The sequence below is a fragment of the Pelobates fuscus genome, chromosome 8 (assembly GCF_036172605.1).
Source record: "Pelobates fuscus isolate aPelFus1 chromosome 8, aPelFus1.pri, whole genome shotgun sequence".
NCBI classification, from domain to species: Eukaryota; Metazoa; Chordata; class Amphibia; order Anura; family Pelobatidae; genus Pelobates; species Pelobates fuscus.
In genome coordinates, this window is record NC_086324.1 from 175710393 (window position 1) to 175730073 (window position 19681).

The 19681-nt window shown below is 47.0% G+C and overlaps 1 protein-coding gene and 1 pseudogene across 1 annotated transcript in view; one reads left to right on the plus strand and one right to left on the minus strand.

Annotated features, from left to right (window-relative positions):
• LOC134572080 (sulfotransferase 1C4-like) overlaps positions 1-19681 on the plus strand; it is a 52864-nt gene that overhangs the window by 22200 nt on the left and 10983 nt on the right. The gene's annotated exons all lie outside the window — the stretch shown is intronic.
• LOC134572081 (sulfotransferase 1C1-like) lies at positions 785-19526 on the minus strand (annotated as a pseudogene).

The window sequence follows — 19681 nt, forward strand, 5'->3', positions numbered from 1 at the left end:
CACAGTATCGATCTCCATATAACTGTAAGAGAACGCAGAGTGAGCTCGTCATTGTCACAGTATCGATTTCCATATAACTGTAAGAGAACGCAGAGTGAGCTCGTCATTGTCACAGTATCGATTTCCATATAACTGTAAGAGAACGCAGAGTGAGCTTGTCATTGTCACAGTATTGATCTCCATATAACTGTAAGAGAACGCAGAGTGAGCTTGTCATTGTCACAGTATCGATCCCCATATAACTGTAAGAGAACGCAGAGTGAGCTCGTCATTGTCACAGTATCGATTTCCATATAACTGTAAGAGAACGCAGAGTGAGCGTGTCATTGTCACAGTATCGATCTCCATATAACTGTAAGAGAACGCAGAGTGAGCTTCTCATTGTCACAGTATCGATCTCCATATAACTGTAAGAGAACACAGAGTGAGCTCGTCATTGTCACAGTATCGATCTCCATATAACTGTAAGAGAACGCAGAGTGAGCTCGTCATTGTCACAGTATCGATCTCCATATAACTGTAAGAGAACGCAGAGTGAGCTCGTCATTGTCACAGTATCGATCTCCATATAACTGTAAGAGAACGCAGAGTGAGCTTGTCATTGTCACAGTATCGATCTCCATATAACTGTAAGAGAACGCAGAGTGAGCTTGTCATTGTCACAGTATCGATCTCCATATAACTGTTAGAGAACGCAGAGTGAGTGTGTCATTGTCACTGTATCAATGTCACCCTTAGTACGGCACTGGGTCAGAGATCACAGTTACCTCCAACAAAATCAATGTTTAAACATTAAAAATTGTTCATCCACACAATCTTTTAGTAGGTAGCAGGGGGAGGCAAGTGATATGGAGTGGTAAAAATATTATAAATACTTTATTATAGCTTTATTTTGGTTTGATTATGTCCAATTAGTATGTGTACGTTGTTTTCGTCAAGATACGTATTCGCAACAGCAACATCGTATGTACAGATAACAGCTAAACCTGTGGTGAATAGTCAACCTAAACATTTTAAAGAGAGGGTGAAGCTTCTGAATTAATCTCCCAAAACAATACACTGAAAAGTTGACTCCTTTGCTCATGGGGCCCCCAGGCAACTGCCCAGCGTGCCCATGTGTTAATACAGCCCTGAGAGAAAGGAGTGAGCCGTCATTGTCACAGTATCAGTATTCACATATATTGACTTCCTTTGTAGCTATTTGGATAGGTATCCAAGATAATTAGTAGAATTTGGTGAATTTTTATCTTCTGACAATTGTCTCAGGAGGTATATGGGGTTCCCGCAACTCAATGTGTCCTTTCAGATTAAATTTTGCAACGGAACACAAGGTCAATTCCCTGCATCTTTTTATTGTACTCGTTGTTATAAGCCTCGCTCTGAGCTTCTGTGAAATGATTCACCCAATCACCCACTTCCCCTGAAATTAGAAAAATCACATTAAATGGTGGAGTTAGAAAATTAAGCACAGATTTTAATAATTTCTAAATATTAGAGTGGGAAATTAAAATGGGATACTGTTCTCACCTTTTCTCATGAATGGAGAGCATGAATGGTCTAATACGGAAGATGGAATGGTGGTGTAGTTGGCCATGGGGTTGTCCTTCATGGCGTGTGCCGATAGATCTTCTCCAGAATATCCTCAGACAGATCCTTACCCAGGAAATGCATCACTTTCCGGATCTCACGCTTTGGATCCTGGTGAGATAGAAAGTGTCCTGTTAGAAGCCACAACATTAAATGCCCCCATTCCGTCTGTGAATTAACCGCTCACCTCCTTCATATCCTCGTAGAACATGTACAGGATTCGGTGTTTGTCTTTTGCTTTCCACCAGCCAATCACGTGGTCAAACCAACTGCCCCAGCCCACTGTGAATAGAAAGATTGTGAGTCTATGTGCAGTCCAAGTTGATAAACGTAGGTTTGTTTTTCCAGCTGTTTACGGTCTGTGATTATGTATAATAATATATACAGTGTCTTGTATTAAATAATGAAACTTATGACCAATTGTCTCATAATACGAGATAAAGATTACTTCACCCCCAGCCCGTGAACCCTTTATCTCCTTCAAAGTGATTGTCTGACTTTCTTCTTTCTCAGAACAGTTTATTATGTTGCATTGCTTGGGTGGCTTGACGCTAGTCTCTTTGGACAAGGACCACTGCATAAAGGCTGTAGACGGTTTTGGTACTTGGACTGTCAGTTTCAGCCATTACAATCCTGCCATAGAGAGCGTATTGATACTTTAAAAGGGACCATGGGAACCATAGTGAATTCAACACCTAAAGAAAACATTCAAAGAACTTAAAAAAACATTTCTAACATATAATCAATACCCTGAAATATTTCTAATAGTTCATAAGCAAAATTACCACCACAAACACCTCCTCTAAACTGATGTCGTGCGCAAACAGCATTAATGAACAATTCCCTATTAATCAGACCAGTAATGGGCAAATAAGCAATTTAATTAAAGGTAATTAAATTATCTGAAACATAACAAATACACATGTGCATGATATGAGAAGTATTAGGGAAGAACACGCCCATTAGTCATGTCACACTGAAAAAAAATAGTGTTGGCCGAAACACGGTGATATTAAAAAGTGGCAATTTGGGAACTCTGAATTTCATTAACGAAAAAGATTTGGGATGAAATGAAACACATGAACCAAAAGGGTGTGAAAATGGGCCAATCCCTGTTCTGCGAAATATATAATAATAAAAATATAATCTAAATATTCTGTGTATATTTTGCAGTACACAAAGAAGCACATTTTTCCACTATTGGTTCAAAGATCAAGTGACCTCCATCGGTCACTTCTCATTTGATATGTGAGTAAAATTTAAATTTAGTGACTTTTCCCTAACCATCAATCATTTTCCCCCCAATAATCATCTCCTTCTTTTGTTGCCATGGACAGAATTCCAAATCACTAATCAAACAAACATGCTTGTCCATTGCATGAGGGGAGGAGAAGATATGACGTAAGACGCCAGAGGTTTGGTGTCTGCGGGGTTCGAGGAATGTGAGATGAGAAGAAGAGACATGACCGCAGATACAACGTTAGTTTAATCAGATCCAGAGCACTGAGATTGGTTTATTGAGAAGGAGAGAGCAAGATAAACTGTGAAGCTGGTACGGGAACTAGACGCACCGGTTTTTGGAGACATGGAGTGCGGGTGACCATTGATGACGGACCGTCGGACACACAAGCTGTAAGCTGTACAGAGGGGGAATCCCCACACTTACGAATAGATGGAGGAAGAAAGCACCCTGACGACAGTACACAAGAAATTTTAAAACCTGTCCATTGCACAAGTCGATTGTCCATTGCACAAGCCATTCAGCTACATTTCGCCTCAGAATTCAGGAATTTGTTCGATCAGCCCAAGTTAGGAACTACACAAATCTTCAAGTCTAACACACACTATGTCCCATTGGTAATTAAAGGATTTTCTTAAACATTTGTAACCTATTAGCATTATTAATGAACTTGGCTGTCTGAACCCTTCAACCTGTGATATCAAAAAATGTCCATAAAGTTTAAATTTTTTCACTTTTGTCATTAACCTCATGAACCCCTATTGAGCGCGACATTGCGAGATTATCACATCTTGACCCAGTTTAGGCCCAGATTTAAGACTATAACATTTTCTGAAGTAAGCGACAGAAAAAAATGGATTGTAATGTGATTATAGTTCCACAATACCAGACACAAGTCAGAAAAGGAAAGTGTATAAGGAATGATACCCATTAAGGTGTCCATTACCACCTTTGTATGCTAGGTCTAGGGTAAGAACAGGTTACTGGACTCCAGAAGTTACTTGGCTTACGATGTCTCCAGGTTGGGTACACACCTTTCCCTTTTAGGAAGGCCTCCACGTATTCCTCCCACGTGCCAGGATCAAGCTGCATCTTGTTCATCTTATCAAAGTAATAGTAAGACACGGCATTGTCCTTAGCGTTACGGGCAACGTAGATCACCTAGTAGAGAAAAATGTAATGTAAATACCACTTCAGCCCCAACTCCTTAGTGTAAATACACCATCAACCCCCAACTCATTGATGTAAATACCCCATCTGCCCCGCCTCATTAACATAAATACCACATCAGCCCCAACTCATTGATCCAAATTCCCCATCTGCCCCGCCTCATTAACATAAATACCCCATCAGCCCCAAGTCATTAATGCAAATATCCCATCTGCCCGCCTCATTCATATAAGTACAACGTCATCCCTCAACTTATTAATGTAAATATCTCATCAGACCCCATGAACCTTATTAATGCAAATATCCCAGCAAACCAAACCCTTTACACAGACACCCCATCAGCTCCCACCCACTAACACAGACACCCCATTACCACTGACACCCCATCACCCCCACCCACTAACACAGACACCCCACTAACACAGACACCCCATCACCTTGCATCCATTAACACAGACACCCCATCACCTTGCACCTATTAATACAGACACCCCATCACCTTGCACCTATTAATACAGATACCCATCACCTTGCACCTATTAATACAGACACCCCATCACCTTGCACTTATTAATACAGATACCCCATCACCTTGCACCTATTAATACAGATACCCCATCACTACGCAACCACTAACACAGACACCCCATCAGCTCCCACCCACCAACACAGACACCCCACTAACGCAGACACCCCATCACCTTGCATCCATTAACGCAGACACCCCATCACCTTGCACCTATTAATACAGATACCCCATCACTACTCAACCACTAACACAGACACCCCATTACCACAGACACCCCATTACCACTGACACCCCATCACCTCCCACCCACTAACACAGACACCCCACTAACACAGACACCCCATCACCCCCACCCACTAACACAGACACCCCACTAACACAGACACCCCATCACCTTGCATCCATTAACACAGACACCCCATCACCTTGCACCTATTAATACAGATACCCATCACCTTGCACCTATTAATACAGATACCCATCACCCCCACCCACTAACACAGACACCCCACTAACACAGACACCCCATCACCTTGCATCCATTAACGCAGACACCCCATCACCTTGCATCCATTAACACAGACACCCCATCACCTTGCACCTATTAATACAGACACCCCATCACCTTGCACCTATTAATACAGATACCCCATCACTACGCAACCACTAACACAGACACCCCATTAACACAGACACCCCATCAGCTCCCACCCACCAACACAGACACCCCACTAACACAGACACCCCATCACCTTGCATCCATTAACGCAGACACCCCATCACCTTGCACCTATTAATACAGATACCCCATCACTACGCAACCACTAACACAGACACCCCATTAACACAGACACCCCATTAACACAGACACCCCATCAGCTCCCACCCACTAACACAGACACCCCACTAACACAGACACCCCATTACCACTGACACCCCATCACCTCCCACCCACTAACACAGACACCCCACTAACACAGACACCCCATCACCCCCACCCACTAACACAGACACCCCACTAACACAGACACCCCATCACCTTGCATCCATTAACGCAGACACCCCATCACCTTGCACCTATTAATACAGACACCCCATCACCTTGCACCTATTAATACAGATACCCATCACCCCCACCCACTAACACAGACACCCCACTAACACAGACACCCCATCACCTTGCATCCATTAACGCAGACACCCCATCACCTTGCATCCATTAACACAGACACCCCATCACCTTGCACCTATTAATACAGACACCCCATCACCTTGCACCTATTAATACAGACACCCCATCACCCCCACCCACTAACACAGACACCCCACTAACACAGACACCCCATCACCTTGCATCCATTAACGCAGACACCCCATCACCTTGCATCCATTAACACAGACACCCCATCACCTTGCATCCATTAACGCAGACACCCCATCACCTTGCATCCATTAACACAGACACCCCATCACCTTGCACCTATTAATACAGACACCCCATCACCTTGCACCTATTAATACAGATACCCATCACTACGCAACCACTAACACAGACACCCCATTAACACAGACACCCCATCAGCTCCCACCCACCAACACAGACACCCCACTAACACAGACACCCCATCACCTTGCATCCATTAACGCAGACACCCCATCACCTTGCACCTATTAATACAGATACCCATCACCTTGCACTGTGTTAATGGGGTGTCTCACTACGCAACCACTAACACAGACACCCCATTAACACAGACACCCCATCAGCTCCCACCCACCAACACAGACACCCCATCACCTCCCACCCACTAACACAGACACCCCATCACCTTGCACTTATTAATACAGATACCCATCCCTACGCAACCACTAACACAGACACCCCATTAACACAGACACCCCATCACTGCACCCATTAACACAGACACCCCATCACTGCACCCATTAACACAGACACCCCATAACCTTGTATCTATTAAAAAAGACACCCCATCACCTCACACCCATTAACCCAGACTCCCCATCAACTCGTATCTATTAATACAGACACCCCATTAACACAGTCACCCCATCCATTTGCACCTATTAACACAGACACACTATCTAACTAAATACGGATAACTTTCTGCCACAGCAACGTATAACAGGTTTTTAAAGCAGGTTTGTAATTCAATGTATACCTTGCAGTTATGATCCCAGATGGATTTGGGCATCAGTTCATAAGGCAGGTGGGTTTTTATTAGTCGTGGAGATGGCGTCTTCTCCAATATATCGACTCCTGTCAGACAACAAGATGCTAATCAACACATGGGACATGATTGCAGTGGCCATAGGTTGTCACAGTGGGGGTGGATGAGTGGTTTGCTTACCGGAAGGTAAAAGAGGGACAGTCATTTCCATGAAAGGAAAGCGGACATGGGTGGGAGCACGTTTGGTTTTCTCCACATCTCCTTCATTCACAATTAAATCCACAATCTCCTGCATCCACGTGGTACCTTGGGAAACAGAGAATTGTCCACAACACAGAAATTTTAAAGAATATACAAATGAATACAACTAGGCAGCAAAATTCCCAGATTTTACTATTAACGTGATTTAAAGTCACAATTTTATTAACGACACGGAGGCGAGTATTCAGCTTAAAATGTCTTTATTTCCCTCAGCAGCAAATAAATAGGAAATACATCATGTGAATAAAATATATAAAACTGCATCAAAACAGCGCAACCAATCACAATGTAGGCCAGGTTTATAAAACATGTGACTGATAAACAGCTCCTCTTTCTAGCGAACACCTAAGGCAGAGAAAATCTGTAACAACTTGTTTGTCTTTCAAGATTGGTCTGAAGCAGACCTCGGTGAAGAGGACAGTTCAGATGAACCTGGTTATGCTTCTTATGATGAAGCTGAGTCTGCTACCTGCAAGGCCGCAGGGAATGATACTCCCATAGGTGTTGAGTCGAAGTTACACAGCTCCATTTTGAAGGCCGTGGAGCCCAATCTCCGGGACCCACAGGGTAACCCCTTGTTTGACCTGCATGGTCTGCGCCATCTATGTCAGTTGAATGGGAAAGCCCTTGGCATATTGCCCAATACTTGACTTTGAGGATGCGTAAACCTCTATCCAAAGAGGGCCATTTGTGCCGGACTTGGCATGCAAAATCCCTGAAGTGGATCCACAGATTACTTAATTCTTGAATAAGACTGAGGGGAAACACGAGAAATGACTGGAGCGTTCCCTTTAAAACTGCCAGGAGAAACATTTTGGATACTTGGGGCCCAATTGTGTGAACTGCTTGAGTCTGCAAAATCTGATGGGACTATCTTTGATTTTGACATGGCCATAGGTTGGTTCATCCTATTGGATGCATATCAACCACAGCACAAAAGTGGCACAAAATCACTGGCACCAGTAAAAAAAAAATTAAATCATCACAGAAATACAGTACCCAAAAATAAAATGAATAGAGGTAACAAAAAATATATAAGCTAACAAAAATAAAAGGGTCAGGGTTGTTTAACCCTCAAGCAGTAACTCACTGTAGAAGCAAACACAGATGAGTCCAAGGAGCTATAAGCAGTAAGTGCCGGTGTTAGGGAAAAATGTCGACAGAACGAGCAGTAGGTGATTAAAGCTTGACGTCGAAACATTGTATATCATTTTGTTCTCCTGATACTGAATAAAACTCCTTCCTATTTGCACTACCCTGTGAAGCCTTTGAAATTTGACTTGAAATACTTCTAAGGAACAGCAGATTCCTTCCATGGTGCTCCAGGCGTGGTAGAAGGCTCGATTGGGTGCTTACAGGCAACACTACCCTGGGAAAGCACGCCAAATTCAGGCTCGACTGACCCGCCTCCTAAAATGAACACAGAACGAATTACCGTCATTCATGGCAGAAAATCCATTAAAAATATGGCCGTCATTAGTGCCAATGCGTCCGAGCGCCGACCAAACAAATAGGAAAAAGCGTGAGCGAGAATGAAGTGCGAACATGCAGCCAAGGCAAAAGGGGGCAAGATCCCACTCGTGAACCCGCACTGCTCTCCCAGAATGGAGCAGAGAGCAGCAAACAATCGGAATGGAGAAAAAAGTCCCTTGGAAGTGGAAAAGGGGACAGGGAAGAGGGCAGGGCACACACCAGGACAGACAAAGAGTCATATGACAATATATGTGTGTACTAGTGTAGTGAAGTGTACAGAATTATTAAGTAACTGGTCCGAGGGAGCAGCGAAGAAAGTTGAGAAGTTTATCAGTCACACATTTTATGGGCCTGGTCTACATGTTTCTGTGCAGTTTGGTATATTTTGTTCATACGATTTCTCTCATGTTTCTTTGCTGCTGAGGGAAATAAAGAAAGAGTTGAGCATCATAAGAGCCTCTGTGTCTTTAATAAAATCAACATTTGCTTTCTTTAGTTCAATTATTTTTAAAGCAAGAGAATAGCTGAATGGAAGATGGAGACAGATTGAGTGAAGGACCGGTACATCAATCTTCTCACCTGCTTTGGGATACGTGGCTATTAGCAAGTCATCTGGTCGAGCCTGGAAGCTTTCCACACTCTGCCAATCATCAGCAATGGGCTTCATGAGAGGTACTCCATTGACCAGACATAGGGGGAATCTATGAAATGTTCCTTTTGGGGCCATTTCCAGGGCCTTGTTATAGTCTATTTTGTCCATCTATAAAAGAAATGCATGTTATATACCAGCCTTAAAAATCCATTACTACACACAATATTGACCAGCAGGGCTGTTCTTAGGTCTACTTGCTTCTCAATTATCAACATTTTGTGAAGTGAAACATTAAAAGCAAGAGGTGCCAGATCCTCTCCATTGAGCAGTCCCCCCAGCTTTGACTCATGGTCCAGGGTGTCCCCAAGCCCAGTTGGAAGAAATAATGTCAAGGTGATCCATATATACCATATGGTCAATGCCATGCTAAGGTCTCTTACCCAGTGCTCCCCCATTTTGTAGCGATCTGTATGTCGATTTAAGGGAATAAAAGTGACCCATCCATTTGGTTAGGAACATAACAATTTTGTTTTTCCTTTTCCATGCAATATATCAGCCTGCTTTGGCAAGTCCTTGACTGGTTGAATCATTGCTTGTACCATGTTCCCTACTTACATCTTCCACCTACTAGCACCACTCAAACTTTAATTTAATTTGGTTTTACAGTTAAAAACATCTATATTTTCACAAATTCCTGTTCCGTTTTACCCAAACCTAATTGAACATTTATCAATAACATTATAGCCTTGAATAAAAACGCACCCGACTTTTATCAGCTCTTTTAAAGGCATATCAGACTTTTAACCCCTTAAGGACACATGGCATGTGTGACACGTCATGATTCCATTTTATTCCAGAAGTTTGGTCCTTAAGGGGTTAAAGGCATATCAGAAACAGATAAATATCACGTAAAAATATTAAATATCATTATTATACTTAGCATTGAAAATATTGGATTCAGCCATCAGGATGCCATTTATCAAGAACATAATCCTCAATAAATGGCACTGAAAATATCAACAACAACAAAAAATGTTGGTAAACGCATTTTTTGATTATTTATTTGCCATCTGACAGCATTAGTAGCCTGCAGCAAAATAATGAAACACCCTGTAAGGGCCAACAGGGAGTCTTTACACCCCCATTCCACCACTTGCCAAGAGTTGAACATGTCCGCTAAACAGCAAGCGGCGAGTGGCAGCTTTCTCCAATAATGAAGCCCATGGAATAAGCAAAGCTAGGTGGAATGGGCCTTGACAGAGCTAGGAGGCAGGCCTATGGAGGAGTGTTACTTGATTGGTCAATTGTAATAAGGGGAGTGGCTTAGCCATATAAATATTCGCCATTTTAAAATTGGGTTCCATTTTAATTCGAAATCTTTACCTGTTGTTAGCTGTTGCTGGCTTCTGGTTGGGATTTCTTCTTTTTGTCTTTCAGATGGATTCCGTGGCTGAGAGTGATATGGCAGCGATCCTCGAGGGCGTGAAGGCGGCGATCCGGCAGCATGGCGCGGCTTGGATGGAGCAGCAGCTGGGGGCAGCACTGAGCATGGCGGGTCCGTCGGCGGCGCCGGCGCGGAGGACTTCGCGCCGGACCAGGCCTCCACAGCGATTGAGCCCTGAGGCCGGTGCTGGCGTGGTTAGGAGTCGCAGCCCGTCAGCAGGCGGGACTAGGACCGGCAATAGGAGATGTGGCGGCCGGGCTAGGATCCGCGGAGGTAGCGGCCCGGAGGCGACCGCGCAGCAAGGTCGGCAAGCAGCATCTGAGGTGTGCGGTCAGGACAAGATGGCGCCTAGGACCTCGGAGGCAGCGGGCTCGTTATCGGCAGCGGGTCCCGTTGGGAGCAGGGAGCAGCCTGCAGGACGGAGTAGACGCGGTGAGTCGCCCCCTGGGTCAGTTAGGGCAAAAAAGGGGAAGAAGCAGGGGTTGTCTAATGAGGCCCTCTTAACCCGTTCAGGTTCAGCGAATGATGAGGCAGCCAGTAAGGGCTTGGACAGCGGGGGACAGTCAGCACCTGCCACACATTCCCGGGCGGGTGGGGCGGCGCCCAGAGCACGCAGCGGGTTGCAGCAAGCGAGGGCTAGGCCGCAAGCGCCCCTTCCATCCGCGCAGCGGCCGCAGGTGACAGGCGATAGGACTGCTCACAGGGCACTAGTGACGGGTGGCGGGGTCGCAGCAGGCAGTGGCATGGCCCCCTCCAGAACTGGCACTGATATGGGGCGCTGTAGGCCGGCAGATCAGCGGGCGGGCAGGGAAGGCCGCGCTCAGGATAGGTTGGACAGCCCCGTTAGTTGGCGCAGGGACCGGGGGGGTGATAGGGGATCCAGTCATCGCTCCAGGAGTAACCGGCGGAGCAGACAGCGCAGCAGCAGCGGGGAGTCGTCGGTTGGGCAGTACCGCGGCTCTCCCGTTCGGGGTCCAGTCTCGCGGGGGAGTGCATCTAGGTCGGCGAGCAGGGGCTCTCCTGACAGGCGAGACAGAAGTTCGTCCGGGGACAGGTGTGGCAGAAAGGGCCGGCAGGCCAGGAGTAGCAGTACACATAGGAGCGCGAGGGTTGAGGTTAGGGAGGATTTGGATTCTGAAGACGGCCTCCCCAGTTGTGCTTCTTTCGTCCACAGGTCACGGGATGTCGGGTCAGCGGGCCGTAGGAGGCCTAAGGACGGCGGATAATTCGCAGCAGCATCGCCAGGCCCATCGCATGGCGGAGTTCGGGATGCAGCCCCAGGATCGGCAACACCTCGGGGTTTGGTCGGTGAGTTGCACAGTACACCACACTCTGGAGATTTATTAGAGGGTTTAAAATCTTTCCTTACATCTTGGAGTTCAGGGTTGGATAAGGGGGCTTCTTTTAGCAGGGCTTGGTTGCCAGGATCGTCGGGTTTGGGGTCGGGGGCGCTTCCGGTCCCCGAGCGGGCAGGGAGCGGGGCAGGTGAGTTGGCAGCAGCGTTAGGGGGGTCAGTAGCCTCGGAAGTGGCTGTGGAGAGGGACACGCTAGTGGGGGAGATTCCGGATGCAGCACGGCAGAACGTACACGTGTCGTTTGCGGGTCCGCTAGGGTGTCACCTTAAGATGGAGGTTAAAGAAAGGTTGTGGAAGGGTGAATTTGTGGAGATCTTCTCCCTTCTCCCTTTAGATGAGTACCTGGATTTAAAGGAGGAGGATAAAAAGGACGCTAAAAAAGAGGAGGAGGAGAAGCGGCGTCGGTATAGGAAAATCCCGAAAACTTTCGGGAATTGGTTGCGAGCATTTTGCATACTGGCGAGTGTGCTGGGGGAAAAGGCCCCTGAAAAATGTTCCCAGCTGTTTTGTTACTTAGACGGGGTGTGGGAGTCTTACCGCACGTATGGGGGGCTGGCCTGGTGGCGGTACGATGAACAATTTCGCCAGAGGCTAGCAGCGAATCCAGGGATGAGATGGGACCAGATGGACCTACCATTATGGATGAAGCTGATGATGTCCCAAAAGGCGGCCCCCTTTCAAGGGGGGGCTGGCGCCGGTGCCTCTTCCACCGCGCAAAAGAAGGGGTTTTGCTGGCTCTATAACGAGGGCCAATGTAAGTGGGGTGCCTCATGCCGCTTTAAGCATGAATGCTCCGGTTGTGGAGGGGGGCACAGTTACAACAAGTGTTTCAAGCGGGGTAAGTCTGCAGCACCTAGCTCGGCTGGAGGGGCTTCGGCACCATCCGCTGCCGCTGGGTCGGTCTCCAGTGAAGGTAGACGCGATGCTCCCGTGGCTAAACAGCTACGGTAAACGAGATGATGCCAATTTGTTGTTTGAGGGATTTACGAAGGGTTTTATCATTCCCTTCCGGGAGCGGGTGGCGGCACCTCGTTTCCGTAATCTGCGCTCCGTTGGCGAACATCATGATGTAGTGTGTGAGAAATTGCTTCATGAGGTTCGCCTGGGCCGGATGGCGGGGCCGTATAAAGTGCCTCCGCTGCCTGATCTCAGGGTTTCCCCTCTAGGCCTAGTACCAAAGAAGGAGGCGGGAAAATTTCGCCTCATCCACCACTTGTCATACCCGAAAGGGTCATCGGTCAATGATGACATTGACGGGGCGCTCTGTTCTGTTTCCTACGCATCATTCGACCAGGCGGTCGAGCTGGTAAGGGAGGCAGGACGCGGAGCGTTGTTGGCTAAGGCGGACATAGAAGCGGCTTTTCGCCTTTTGCCCATCCACCCAATGTGTCACCACTTATTGGGTTGTTTTATCGATGACAGCTATTTTGTGGATCTGTGTCTACCCATGGGTTGCTCCATTTCATGTGCGTACTTTGAGAAATTTAGTACGTTCGTGGAATGGGTAGTGAGGAAGGAGGCGGGCACCAAGTTTGTGGTCCATTATTTGGATGACTTCCTGTGTGTGGGGCCGGCCGGCTCCGACGCTTGCCGTTTCCGGTTGCGGTGTTTGGAATGGGTTAGCCAGGTTTTTGGGATACCTCTGGCTCGCGACAAGACCGTGGGGCCTGTTACTTGCCTTAGTTTCCTAGGACTTGAGATTGACACGGTCGCCGGTGAATGCAGGTTGCCAGCGGATAAGTTGGAGTCCCTGCGCGACGCTATTTCAGAGTTGCGGGGGGCAAGAAAGGCGACCCTGCGGGATATTCAATCGCTGTTGGGACGGTTGAATTTCGCTTGTCGCATTATTCCGGTGGGTAGGGTGTTTAACCGGTTCCTAGCCAAAGCCACGGCGGGAGTGCGGTCACCCCACCATTTTATTAGAGTCACCGCTCCGATCAAGGAGGACTTGGGGGTTTGGGAGACCTTCCTGAAGGATTTTAATGGGAAGGTCTTTTTCAGGGGAAAGAGTATTGAATCGCCCGAGTTGGAATTCTTTACCGATGCATCTGGGAGTGTAGGTTTCGGGGCCTACTTTGCGGGTCAGTGGTGTGCGGAAAGATGGCCTGAAAAATGGGCAGTCAGCCCGCTGATTCGGAACTTGGCTTTCCTCGAGCTGTTCCCATTGGTGGTGGCACTCTCGTTGTGGGGCCAGGTTTTACGCAATAGGAGAGTGGTTTTCTTTACTGACAACATGGCTGTTGTGGAGGCGGTGAACAACCTGTCAGCGTCCTCGGTCCCAGTGGTCCGCTTGCTTCGCCGGTTTGTGTTGTACTGTATGCAGTTGAACATTGTATTTCGTGCACGTCATGTCCCAGGTTTCTTAAACGTAATTGCGGATGCTCTTTCTCGCTTTCAGTGGGAAAAGTTTCGGGCGGAGGCCCCGACCGCACAGGAGGAGGGTCTGCCATGTCCGGATCAGATGTGGCGGCTCGGGACATCTTGCTTGGAAGACTGATCAGGGATTCGCTGGCCCCGGGCACGTGGGCAGCGTACAGTAAAGTATGGGAAAGGTGGGACGAAGCAGTAGGCTGTACAGGGGGCATGGTATCGGCAAAGGTACGTTTAGAGACTTTATTATGGTTACTTTGCCGGCTGTTCGCAGGGGGTGCTTCCCCGGCAGTGGTTGGTCGAAACTTGGCAGCTCTAGCGTTTCTCTTCAAGCTCCGCGGGTGGGAGGATTTGACTAAGTCGTTTATTGTACGGCAGGCAGTGAAAGGTTATCGCAAGGGGAGGTCTGTCCCTGACAGTAGAAGGCCGGTGTCTTTCACGGTGCTTCTGCAGCTTCTGGGGGCCTTGCCAAGTTTGTGTTTTTCGCTGTTTGAGGTCTTGCTATTTAAGGTGGCTTTTGTATGGGCCTTTTTCGGGGCATTTCGGGTGAGCGAGATTGTGAGTGGGAGTAAGCTTAAGCAAGGGGGTCTTCAGTTCGAGGACGTGGACTTGAGGGTAGCAGATGTAGCTATTCGGCTACGGCGCTCGAAGACTGATGTCTGTGGGAGAGGTCGGACGATTAAGCTGTCTGCTATACCTCAAGTGGAGGCTTGCCCGGTGGGCTGTGCTCAGCGATATGTGGAAGTCCGCCCGGAAGGGAGGGGTTCCTTTTTTCGCCATGCTGACGGCTCGGCGTTGTCAAGGTTCCAATTCACCAGGGTGTTTAAGTTGGGTTTGGAGCGCTTGGGCATGGATCCCTCGCAATTTGGCACCCACTCGTTCAGGATCGGGGCTGCCACTGAGGCGGAGAGATTAGGCTTGGGGGACGAGCTGGTTAAGAAAATTGGGAGATGGGAATCGGTTAGATTCCGTTCATATGTACGACCTGACCTGTTATTATAAATCATGTTGATGTTTTGGCGGTACAATTCAGGTTGGCCGTGGTTATAAGTTATTTCCTTTCTTTTCAGGTGGAGTCGCATGGATAGTAGGCCATTCATATGTCTACTGGGCTGAACGGAGGGCTGCAGTTCGGAGACAAGGCACGCAGCTCGGCTTTCCGTTGGAGGTGTTACGTGTGTTGTGGTTTGGCTTTCGGGGTTATGGTTGGAGAGATACGTGTTTGGATTTATTTCGGAGGATAGGGCAGGGGGAAGTCCCCGATTTGATATTGTTCCACACGGGGGGGAATGATTTTGGGTTGGTCCCGCAAAGGGAATTAGTTCGTGGAATTAAACGGGATTTGGATAAGTTGAGGTCTTTGATCCCCGGGGTGGTTATGGTTTGGTCGGAAACGGTGCCGCGTTTCCATTGGCGTCATGCGAGGGATTTCGCAGCGATGGCAAGATATAGACGTAAGTTCAATAAGTTGTTGGCGATTTTTATTAAAAGATCTGGGGGGGTAGTTGTGCGGCACAGGGAGCTGGAGGATATGTTACCGGGATACTTCCGGCGTGATGGGGTGCACTTGTCTGATGTGGGTTTGGATTTTCTTAATTTGGGCTTTCAGGATGGTTTGCGACAGGCTTTGTTTGTTCGGGGTGGGGGCGCCCAGGAGGCTTGAGGGGTCAAGCTCTGTGCTGTGGCGGGGGATGGTTTAGTTTAATTGGGGGTAGGTCGGTTTTTGGTAAGTGGGATAGGTCAAGAGGAATACTTACCTTTAGATTTGGTGGTAGGTTCGAGCTCGGCGGTAGCTACGAACCTGGGGGTGTAGGGGTGTCTCGGTATGCCCCTACACTGGAAATGGATGCCCTTGGTGGCTGGGTCAATGGTGTAGGGGTGTCTTGGTATGCCCCTACAGTGGAAAGGGATGCCCTTGGTGGCTATGTGATGGTGTAGGGGTGTCTTGGTATGCCCCTACTGTGAAATGTGAAATGGGATGCCCTTGGTGGCTATGATAATAGTGTAGGGGTGTCTCGGTATGCCCCTACAAGTGGAAATGGTTGCCCTGGGTGGCTGTGTTAATTGTTATGTTATTTATGATATGTTACATTGTTATATGGTATTATGTAAATATGTTTGAGGTCATTGTCTGGGTAATTAGTTATGTTAATTGGGGGAACGTCTGTTCAAATGTTGGTGACAATGACCTCTTAAATTTTATATTTTAATTTATATATTTATGTAATTAATAAAGCCGTGGAATATTTTTGCCAAACAATCATGGTGTCTGTGTTTATTGGAGGTAATTGGTTATAACTGGAATAGGCCAAAGAGACGACAATGCGCATGTCAAAGAACAGCGACCTTTGCAGCCGATGCGAGTCCCCCACATGCCCACACACATTGACAGCGGTTGGGGTTTCAAATGAAAGAATGGTGGTTGATAGATCACTGTCTACCTCCTGTGCCCCCAAGGTATGGCTCTAATGAAGTAATCGGGTGGGAGGGATATAGTGTTGGCCAGTTGGCATTCTAGTAAAAGTTTTTACATCTACTAATAATTAAAGGACCACTCTAGGCACCCAGACCACTTCAGCTTAATGAAGTGGTCTGGGTGCCAGGTCCAGCTAGGGTTAACTAATTGTTTTATAAACATAGCAGTTTCAGAGAAACTGCTATGTTTATCAATTAGTTAAGCCTTCCCCTATTTCCTCTAGTGGCTGTCTCACTGACAGCCGCTAGAGGCGCTTGCGTGATTCTCACTGTGAAAATCACAGTGAGAGCACGCAAGCGTCCATAGGAAAGCATTATGAATGCTTTCCTATGTGACCGGCTGAATGCGCGCGCAGCTCTTGCCGCGCGTGCGCATTCAGCCGACGGGGAGGAACGGAGGCGGAGAGGAGGAGGAGAGCTCCCCACCCAGCGCTGGAAAAAGGTAAGTTTTTACCCCTTTCCCCTTTCCAGAGCCGGGCGGGAGTGGGTCCCTGAGGGTGGGGGCACCCTCAGGGCACTCTAGTGCCAGGAAAACGAGTATGCTTTCCTGGCACTAGAGTGGTCCTTTAATAAGTCTCTAATGTTCCCCCCAATGAACTACAGGTAGGGGGCTCTAATTTCTACCTCTTTGTGGGAGACCTGTTATCCATGAGCTTCATTTATATATAGAAGGGGGTACGACATGCTATTGTTCACCCACCCAAAAGGTGGTGAACCGAATGGCTCTTATCTGCCGTCACATTCTATGTTCACACTCTGAGTGGCTGGGGTTCCTTGAGGCCATATTCACTCCCACCTCCCAAAAATAAATTCAGCCTAGTGATAAATTCATGCCTCCACGCTCTGTCAGTCCCTACATTGGCTTCCAGTTAGATATAGGGCCCAATTAAAAATTCTGGCGCTTGCTTACATAATGCTGCTCCAACATACCTATCCTCCCTCATACACAAGTATGTCCCATCGAGACCCCTGCGCTCAGCCCAAGACCTATGCCTATCCTCTGCCCAGATCCCCACCTCTGATGCTTGCCTTCAAGACTTCTCCAGGGCTGCACCTATTCTGTGGAACTCCCTTCCCTCCTCAATCAGACTTTCACCCAGCCTCCACTCCTTCAAAAAATCTTTGAAAACTCACTTCTTCATTAAAGCGTATCAATTAAACTGTCAGCAGGCTTCTCATCCCCCACCCCATGACTCCTTTCCTGCAACTGTCAAAAATGACATACCAAGCACTCAATAAACCCTTCTCTAACAAACTATTTAATCCTCCTACTTTAACCCGTTTGTGTCACTATACCCCACTCCCTCTAGCATGTAAGCTCTTCGAGCAGGGCCCTCAACCCCCTCTGTTCCTGTACGTCCAGTGGTCTGATCTCAATTATGTGTCTGTTAGTCCACCCATTGTACAGCGCTACGGAATTTGTTGGCGCTATATAAATAATAAAATAATAATAATAATAATAATAATTAACATCATAAATAAGAGCACAATTACACTTCCTATTAACCCCTTAAAGGGAAACTCCAGTGCCAGGAAAACGATCTGTTTTCCTGGCACTGGAGGGTCCCTCTCCCTCCCACCCCCCAATCCCCAGTTGCTGAAGGGGTGAAAACCCCTTCAGTCACTTACCAGAGGCAGCGACAGGTCCCACGTCGCTGCTTCCTCCTCCCCCGCCGCTCCTCCTTCTGCTTACGTCGGCCGGTGGGCGAGACTGATCTCGCCGGCCGGCCGAGGAGACCTAATGCGCATGCGCGGCAATGCCGCGCATGCGCATTAGCACACCCCATAGGAAAGCATTGAAAATGAATTTCAATGCTTCCCTATGGGGAATAGAGCGACGCTGGAGGTCCTCACACAGCGTGAGGACGTCCAGCGACGCTCTAGCACAGAAAACCTGTGCTATAGAGCAGGAAGTGTCCTCTAGTGGCTGTCTAATAGACAGCCACTAGGGGAGGACTTAAACCTGCAAGGTAATTATTGCAGTTTAAAAAAAAATGCATTAATTACAGTTGCAGGGTTAAGGGTAGTGGGAGTTGGCACCCAGACCACTCCAATGAGCAGAAGTGGTCTGGGTGCCTGGAGTGTCCCTTTAAGGACAGATGACGGATATATTCCGTCATGATTCCCTTTTATTCCAGAAGTTGTGTCCTTAAGGGGTTAATGTACTCTTTCTAGTTAAATATTTTTTTATTTTTTTAAAGCCCTCAAAAACCTATTTAGACCTGGCCTAACTTTTAAAATGAAAAAATAAAACAACAACAAGATTGCAAAAAAATATAAGAACTAAAACACAACCTCCCCCTACAAAAAAATAAAATAAAAAATAATAATCTAACTTGGAGAGTTCTGTGCAGACTGAGACCTTACAAGGGGGCAGTCTCCTCTCTGAGCTCCACCAGAGTAAACGGAGCATTCTGGTTCTTGCCGGTCTCTATACATGATAACTGATGGCTAAATGAAATGAAATGCGCCTATCAGGGTACTGCAGAATACGTCCATTGTATTTCTATTATACCTATATTGTGTATATGTTTAGCAGGACACTAAGTGGACTATTTTGTGCCTTTTTAGTTCATCCGAATCATGTCTTCAAATATTCTCCCTTGGACAATAATTGGTCGAACTGAAGGAGCCTTAAATATCCTGAGCAAAATATTCAATTTTGGGAAAAATGTTTTGTCTGAATCGGATTTTCTCACCTGGCAAAAGTCTACTAATTCTCCTTCTTGTTGAATATCGCTGGTGTCATGTTTTTTCTTTAACAAATGCCAAACAAAAAAATAAGAACCACTCACTTTTAATTTCGATGCAGTTTCAGCACGGCAAACTGATGTGGCAGCAAAGCAGAGAGATAAACTGACAGTCCTTGGAAATATTAGTTTAGGTGATGTGTCCAGGGCTAGTCCATAAGCAATGTCCTTTATCCAGTCCAAGGTCGTTCAATAGGAGATCAAGCAGTATTGAATTAAATTCCAAAAGCAGAGTCAAGGCCAGTC